The sequence below is a fragment of the Asparagus officinalis genome, chromosome 2 (genome assembly GCF_001876935.1).
Source record: "Asparagus officinalis chromosome 2, Aspof.V1, whole genome shotgun sequence".
Classification (NCBI taxonomy): domain Eukaryota; kingdom Viridiplantae; phylum Streptophyta; class Magnoliopsida; order Asparagales; family Asparagaceae; genus Asparagus; species Asparagus officinalis.
Window position 1 is genome coordinate 60,711,414 of NC_033795.1, and position 9,298 is coordinate 60,720,711.

Below are 9,298 nucleotides of genomic sequence, written 5' to 3' on the forward strand. Positions count from 1 at the left end.
TTTGGTTTTTTTTGTTGTTTTGTTCTCTTGTGTACTCTTGCTTCCCCCTCTTAACAAAATTTCAAATTAGAGTCCTTCCCCCCCCCCTAAAACTCCTCCATCTTCTTCCTCTTACCAAAACCCATTATTTCTTTTTAGGAAAAATGGCCAGATTGGTATATTTTCTCGAGGCTTGGTGACAAGTTGGTATATTTTATTTTAGTTTTATCAGATTGGTATATTTTCTCAACTTTAGCGTCATATAGGTCTTAAATTTAGCCGGAGTTACTGTTCCGGCTAATGCTGATGAGATTTTTTGCATAAAACCCCCTCATCAAATATAGTTTCCTGCTCCTAACCCCCCTCTCCCTCCTCCTCCTCCTCCTCCTCCTCTTCAACCTCCCCCTCTCCCTCATCCTCCTCATCCTCTCCCTCCTCCTCCCTCCTCATCCCTCTTCCCGATCCCCTCCATCTTCTCCTCTCCTTCCCTCCTCTCCTCCTCCCCCTCCTTCGGCCCTCTCCACCTCCGCCCATTCTCTGCCGCCACCCCCTCTCTCTCCTCCCCTCCCTCCAAATCCCTCTGCCTCTCCCCTCCTCCTCCGTCCTCGCCGTCATCAACTCCTTCCTCGACTCCTCCTTCTTCCTCCCCTCCTCCTCTCGCTCCACCCTCGCGGCTGACGTTATGTTGAAACAATGACTACATCTAGAGAGAAAGTCTGGTTTTGGTTTATTGGAAAACAAAGAAGATAACTTTTAACAACATTCACTTTAAGGAAAAGAGGATGAGACTGGCATTATTGAAAGAGTGAAGAGTTGAATATCATTGTAAAGGTAGCTTAGAAAACATGACTGGCCCTGGTTATCTTCTTTTTTTTTCCTTTACACAATGCAAAGAAATGTCTGTTGGGATGGGAAAAGTTGAACTGATTCATGCAGTTTTTAATGGTTTTACTTTTCATTTTGCCAATCATAACCTGTGTATATTATGATTTGCATCTTAACTTGTTTGCAACATTGAGTTAAGTATTTTCTTATTTATTCAACAACTTTATCTTGCTGGGAATCAAATTACATCACTTTCTAGCCTTCCTCAATTTCCTAATCTGGAGGTATGTATGTAATTTGCTTACAACGTGTCTTCCACTCAATATGGCATCATATGTAATGTCTTTATGGTCTGAAATGCTCCCTCTTCTTCTAGTTTTTATCTGTTGCTCAAAACAGGTTGAAGTCTCTTGCTATGGCAAGTCAACCTCGCCTGCAGGTTAGTTAAGAATATTATTAATTCTTCTTTCAATCCCTCAATTTTTCTTGAGGTTCCTTTGACCTCCACCTAGGTACTGGCTGCAAGTAAGAACAAGATATCAACTCTAAAGGGGTTCCCGCATTTACCAGTACTTGAGGTTAGTTTTGTAGCTGTCTATTTTTACTTCAATATGGGTGCTGGTTTTCTCTTCCTTTCTAGTCCTTAACTTGCCAAATACTTGTCATTTTCACATGTGTTATTGCTGATATTACCTTATGAACTTAAGACTGTTGAAACTATTTTCAGCTTCATTGATTCTCAGTGGCCTCAAAATTATCAACAGGATTATAACTTGATCCACAACAAATAAGCAGTCATTTAAGGTCAAAATTCTGAAAAGATTAGTAATGTAGGGATGAGGAGGGAGGAGGAGGGAGAGGATGAGGAGGATGAGGGAGAGGGGGAGGTTGAAGAGGAGGAGGAGGAGGAGGAGGAGGAGGAGGGAGAGGGGGGTTAGGAGCAGGAAACTATATTTGATGAGGGGTTTTTATGTAAAAAATCCCATCAGCGCTGGCCGGAACAGTAACTCCGGCTAAATTTAAGGTCTATATAGCGCCGGAGTTGAGAAAATATACTAATCTGACAAAACTAAAAGAAAATATACCAACTTATCACCAAGCCTCGAGAAAATATATCAATCTGGTCATTTTGCCCTTTATAGAAATAGCAACTTTTCTTTTTTTTTTGTTTGGTTACTTGTCAAATTTATAGAAAATTATTAACTACCATATTTGTTATTTTAATAACGGCTAGTTCCTAACAATATAGAGCTAAACAAGCTTGATTGAGCCATGAAACCAAAATAATAGCCAAAACAACCCGATAACAAGCAAAAATATCAATCACATAGCCAACAATAGAGAGCTAAACAAGCTCGAATCAGCATAATAACCACAAAACAGCATCCATTGTTGACAACAAGCCCAATGACCACCAAATATCCAACAATAGAGAGCTAAACTAGCTCGAACCTGCATATGAACTGAAAAAACAGCTTTAGGATCTCGACTACAAGCCCAAGTATTCACCAAATTCCCAACAATAAAGAGCTAAACAAGCTCGAATCAACATAACCAAAAAACAGCCTTCATAGCTCGACAACAAGCCCAAATACTCACCAAATTCCCAACAAAATACCGCTAAACAAGCTCAAATCAGCATAACCTCCAAAAAAACAGCCTTCATATCTCGACAACAAGCCCAAATGAGCTCAAAATACCCGAGAATTGAGAGCTAAACAAGCTCGCATCAACATAGCAACTGAAAAAGCAACCTCCAAAGCTCGACAACAAGCCCAATGACCATAAAATACCCAACAGAGATTGAGTGAAGAAATATCAACCACAAATCCATTAACTTAGATCATAGTAACCAAAAAACATGAAAGTGCTCAACAACAAAGAAAACTCATTAGGGCTCAGGATAAAATAGATTTATCATAAAAGATTACATCGCCTATAAATTTATGGTGAAAAGTAGGCTGCTATTTTGAGCGATTGCCTCACCTAAGAATTGAGATATCAATAAGGGTTGCATTCCACACAAACTTGCCTCGCCTAAACAATACACAATAAATATAGACTGCATTCTCAGTTTATTATTATCATCATTGCCCATCCAAAAAAATAAACAATACACAATAAATATAGACTGCATTCTCAGTTTATTATTATCATCATTGCCCATCCAAAAAAAAAAGAATGAAAAGATGGCTTTGTAAAGAGCTAAACAAGCTCTCCAAAAAAACAGCCTTTGTAGCTCGACAATAAGCCCAAATACTCATCAAATCACCAACAATAAAGAGATAAACAAGCTCGGATCAGTGACCACAGAAAAAATCTAAAAAAACAGTCTTCATATCTCGAAAACAAGCTCAAATACTCACCAAATACCCAACAATAAAGAGCTAAACAAGCTCGAATCAGCGACCACAGAAAAAACAACCTTTATAGCTCGACAACAAGCCCAAATACGCACCAAATCACCAACAATAAAGAGCTAAACAAGCTCGAATCAGCGACCACAGAAAAAATCTGAAAAAACAGCCTTCATATCTCGAAAACAAGCTCAAATACTCACCAAATACCCAACAATAGAGAGCTAAACAAGCTCGAATCAGCGACCACAGAAAAAACAGCCTTTGTAGCTCGACAACAAGCCCAAATACTCACCAAATCACCAACAATAAAGAGCTAAACAAGCTCGAATTAGCGACCACAGAAAAAATCTAAAAAAACAGCCTTCATATCTCGAAAACAAGCTCAAATACTCACCAAATACCCAACAATAGAGAGCTAAACAAGCTCGAATCAGCGACCACAGAAAAAACAGCCTTTGTAGCTCGACAACAAGCCCAAATACTCACCAAATCACCAACAATAAAGAGCTAAACAAGCTCGAATCAGCGACCACAGAAAAAAACTAAAAAAACAGCCTTCATATCTCGACAACAAGCTCAAATACTCACCAAATACCCAAGAATAGAGAACTAAACAAGCTCGAATCAGCGACCACAGAAAAAAACAGCCTTCGTAGATCGACAACATGTTGGCCTTCTTGTTTTGGCGATGATTTACAAACAATTTACATCTAATATTATTTGTCTAGTGTTTGTGTTTTATATTTATTCTAGGCAAACAATATGTTGGAGGATGGATGGAATAGCGCTTCAACGACGATATCAAATGGAGGTTGGCAGAATTGTGGAGTGAAGCATCATACAATTCAAGTTAAAGATCAAGTTCAAGCTTCATCCGCAAAGTGTACCAAGTCAAGCTTATTGAAGATCAAGATTGCTTGGGTAACATTTAGTTTTAGGTGTTATATTATGTGTGTTGGTACTTTAAGCTCAATATCATACACACACACACATTTATTGGTTTCCATGTATATATATAGTTATATATATATACATATATGTTTTGGTTTGATAGTTTTCAAGTTTTACTATGAAACAATTGAATATAATTAGAAAACATATTTTTGTTTCATAACTTAATACATTTATATGATTTCATCAATATCAATTTTATTTAGTTCCATGAAATCCATTTTTAAGTGTATTATATGTGTATTTTGATAAAATACTATATTCATTATTTATAGACTTCATAACAATAGTTTACATCTTCTATTAAGTCTATAAAATTATTTTGTATTGTTTCAAAACATGGTTTAGCTAAAATGTCAAGACTCATGTGTTTATATTTTCGTGTTTTGGACCTCCTTGCAAAATAATGATATTTTATATTTGGGAAGTTCTTTCTGATAACCAGTCAATGTAGCATGTTTATTATCATGTCTACAATCATTCCCCAAAGTTTTTCATTTTTTGGAATTTATTTGATATTTTTAAACAGTGTTTTAAAATCAGCATAACAGTTTTTCTGCTGTGCCAGTTTTCGGTCGACCGCACCGGTCGACCGCTCAATTGAAAAATCAGCATAACAGTTTTTCTGCTGTGCCAGTTTTCGGTCGACCGCACCGGTCGACCGCTCAATTGATCTTTTATCACTGGGCGACAGAGAGTCTGTCGGTCGACAGGTCCGGTCGACCAAAAACTCCATCGGTCGACCGCACCGGTCGACCGCACCGGTCGACCGACGATTGTCCAGAGCTGCTTCTTCGTTTTTTTCTCTCCATCGGTCGACCGACGAAATTTCCGGTCGACCGACAATACATCCGTTGGCTTCTAACGACTATTTTTCTGCGCTGTTTGCTGGGGCTGTTTTTGTCTTTTGACTTGGGATTTTTAGCTGAGGTTTTTGGAGGATATAAATACTCTCTTTGATCTCAGTTTTCAATCAATCTAAGAAGTTTTTAAAACTAGTTTTAAACAAGGGTTTAAAGTGTGTTTAAGGGTTTGTTTTGTTTGTGAAGAAGTTTTCACAAGTGGAGGAGATCATCTTCTTGTTTGGGCTTCAATCTCCATCTCTCCATCTTGTTATTCAGAGAAGAATCTCTAAACTCATTTCTAGCTATTTATTATTTTGTTTATAATTTCTATATGCTAGATTTTAATTGAGTTTAGTTTTGATTTTGATTTCACTCATTGTTTACACACACCCACTTGAGCTTATTGTATTTGCATTCATAATATATTAGGGTTGTGAGAGTTGTAACATTGAGTGTGGGCTTTTATTGTGTTCTCATCCATATTAGAGAACAATTTATATTTGTTACATTGTGAGATTGTTAGGTTTTCGGTGAGCTAGAAACCGAGTGTGTTGTGAAGTTTTCGGTGAACTAGAAAACCGATTGTGAGGAGTGACGTTGACCGGTGAGCATTGAAAACCGATACTGTGAGGTGTAAACGTTATTCGGGTGAACGTAGAAAACCCGGTTGTGATAGTGGATTTCTCCCCGGGAGTGGGGAGCGGAGACGTAGGACGGAAGGTCCGAACTCCATGATCATATTGATTGTTTGAGTTTATCTTTGGCGTATTTGTTTTTACATTTATCTTATATCGCCAATTGTGCATTGCTCATTACTATATCATCCACTATCTTGTTTAGATTATCTACCCTTGTGTTGTTTATATATCCTTGCACATACATTGCCTATATCTCATTATTAGGATATATATTGTTGTTCATATTGCTTATCCTAGCTTACAAATATTGTTGTATTTCATACTTGCTAGGATAACTTGTTAATAAGTTTTAATTGGCATAAAATCGGATTAGATTAGTATAAGACCCTAATCACCCCCCCCTCTAGGGTCTAATAATTGGTATCAGAGCTTGGTGCTCTTTGATTTAAGGTCTAATCGCCTTGAGTTAATGATCCAAGTTATCTTTTTGTGCTAATCTTATTTTGATTGCATTTGTCTTGCTTGCACTCTTATATAGTTATCATGGTCATGAAGCATGCACTTTTGTTAGGCTATAAATCTAATGTTGCTCCTAAATTCATTAATTTTCCCTATGCACAATGGGCTACTAGATTTAAACTTTTTGTGCAATCTAAAAATATTGATTTATGGGGATTTATTGATGATGCTTATATTGCACCCACTTTGAAAAAATCCAAGTGGAATAAAAATGATAAAAGATTATTTACCATGAACATGGTTGTGTTAGAATATATGCTTAATGCACTTGATTTTTCTCATTCTAACAAGTTTGTTCATTTTGATAGTGCAAAATGATTTCATTAATTTACAAAGCAAGCATGAAATTTTGAAATCCGATCATGAGTTGTTAGCATCTAAGTTTGAAACTATTTCTAATGAAAATATGATCCTTAAAGAAAACAATAAAAAATTAAAATTGGATCATGTTTCTTTAACTTCAAACGTTGCTAGTTTAACTCATGAAAGAGATAATGCCATGTTAGAAGTAAAGGACATACAAAATAATACTACTTCTTTTATAAATAATTATTTATGTTCTACTTCTAAAGTTAATGCTAATATGCCTAATGATGAGTTGAACAATGTTAAAAACCGTATTTCTTCTTTAGATTCAACTCTTAATACAAGCATTAACAACCATAAGAAGCTTGTGAATATGTGTGTCAAGTCTAAGTCAAAATCATCTACTCATTATGCACACATATATAGCAAAGTCTACAAATGCACAATTTGCGGTCGTAAAGGCCATCTTGCTAGATTTTGCTATGATGCATACAAACATAACAATGCCAATGCTCATTGTGCATCTCATGTAGCTTCTTCATCACATACACATGCATATGCTTATCATGCACATCATAAACATGCTAATGTGTTCAAATGTGATCTTTGTGGACGTTTTGGCCATTTGGCAAAATTTTGCTATGATTTGAAAAAGACCTCACTTTTGCCAAATGATTTTAAAAGACCATAAAAGTTTAAGTGTGATCATTGTGGTAGATTTGGTCATTTGACCAAGTTTTGTTTTAATTTGAAGAGAGTTTCCCATTTGCAAAATAATTTTAAAGAACCATCTTTATTTGCAAATGTTTCCCGTGCACAAGCTAATGGTCCACAAAAACAAACGAATCTCTTTCATTGCACAAATTGCAATCGGAAGGGTCATTTAAATGAATATTGTTTTGACCATGTTAGTGCACCATATGAGTCTAAGAGGGTTCATAACCCTAGGGCATTGAGCTTAAATGATAGGGGTCATGTCCCTAAATCTTTTGGTACCAAAACAAATTTAAACTTTAAACCAAGAATTTTAGTGTTCTTATTTTTTTTCCTTTCTTGGTTTTAAAATTATGTCCTAAAAATTTTTGATTATGAAAATAAATTTATAATCTTTTGTCTTCATGATTATTTGTTTTGTTTTGATGAGAGGTTTCAATTGTTGCCTCTCTTAAAAATTGTGTTTTTGATTTGTTGCTTTTGAATTCATTATAATTCACTTATATGATGATATTTGCTAATGGATCATCTATTCGTGCTTTATAATGTATTCTATGAGTGGTTTGATCAAGTCTTACAAAAGAATTTTTTTTTTGTTGATCAAACATCGGTTTTGGATATAAACTTTGATTTATGAATTCTTTTGGTTGATTTGTTTTCATTTGAAAACTTTTTGCATGATTTTCATGTTTCCCTACTTTTGATTTCATAAATCTATTTTTATACATGATCTTTATGTTTATGTTTTGAGACATATTTTTTCAATGATATATTAATATGTGTCCTCATTGTATTTTTGTATGTGAGTTTTGTTTAGCATGGTTATGCTTACTCACATGTTTGCCTTGCACTTCATTTCATAATATTCATGAGGCATTTTGATAGGGGAGCAATCCCTATATCTTTCTATGTGTTACACTCACCTATGCTTATTAATAGGGGGAGCTTTCGCTCTCTTCATTCTTTTTTGTCCCTTTTTTGATGTTGTCAAAGGGGGAGAAATATTGTGAGTATACATTTCCTTTCATATATGCATGTGAATTATAATTTATATATTCCTTTGTATTCATGCATATATCCTTTTTGTAAATTGTTTGTCATCATAAAAAATGGGGAGATTGTTGGCCTTCTTGTTTTGACGATGATTTACAAACAATTTACATCTAATATTATTTGTCTAGTGTTTGTGTTTTATATTTATTCTAGGCAAAATATATGTTGGAGGATGGATGGAATAGCGCTTCAACGACGATATCAAATGGAGGTTGGCGGAATTGTGGAGTGAAGCATCGTACAATTCAAGTTAAAGATCAAGTTCAAGCTTCATCCGCAAGTGTACTAAGATAGAGCTTCGTTGAAGATCAAGATTGCTTGGGTAATTTAGTTTAGGAGTTTATATTATGTGTGTTGGTACTTTAAGCTCAATATCATACACACACACACATTTATTGGTTTCCATGTATATATATAGTTATATATATACATATATGTTTTGGTTTGATAGTTTTCAAGTTTCACTATGAAACAATTGAATACAATTGGAAAATATATTTTTGTTTCATACTTAATACATTTATATGATTTCATCAATATCAATTTTATTTAGTTCCATGAAATCATATTTTAGTGTATTATATGTGTATTTTGATAAAATACTATATTCATTATTTATAGACTTCATAACATTAGTTTACATCTTCTATTAAGTCTATAAAATTATTTTGTATTGTTTCAAAACATGGTTTAGCTAAAATGTCAAAACACATGTGTTTATATTTTCGTGTTTTGGACCTCCTTGCAAAATGATGATATTTTATATTTGGGAAGTTCTTTCTGATAACCAGTCGATGTAACATGTTTATTATCATGTCTACAATCATTCTCCAAAGTTTTACATTTTTTGGAATTTATTTGATATTTTTAAACAGTGTTTTAAAATCAGCATAACAGTTTTTCTGCTGTGCCAGTTTTCGGTCGACCGCACCGGTCGACCGCTCAATTGACCTTTTATCACTGGGCGACAGAGAGTCTGTCGGTCGACCGGTCCGGTCGACCAAAAACTCCATCGGTCGACCACACCGGTCGACCGACAATTGTCCAGAGCTGCTTCTTCGTTTTTTGCTCTCCATCGGTCGACCGACGAAATTTCCGGTCGACCGAC

At 35.3% G+C, this 9,298-nt stretch overlaps 1 long non-coding RNA gene across 1 annotated transcript; it reads left to right on the forward strand.

Moving 5' to 3' along the window:
• Window positions 1,023–1,382, forward strand: LOC109829560. Its single transcript, XR_002244071.1, has 3 exons — window positions 1,023–1,088; window positions 1,181–1,243; window positions 1,317–1,382. It is a non-coding gene; the product is annotated as an uncharacterized LOC109829560 (long non-coding RNA).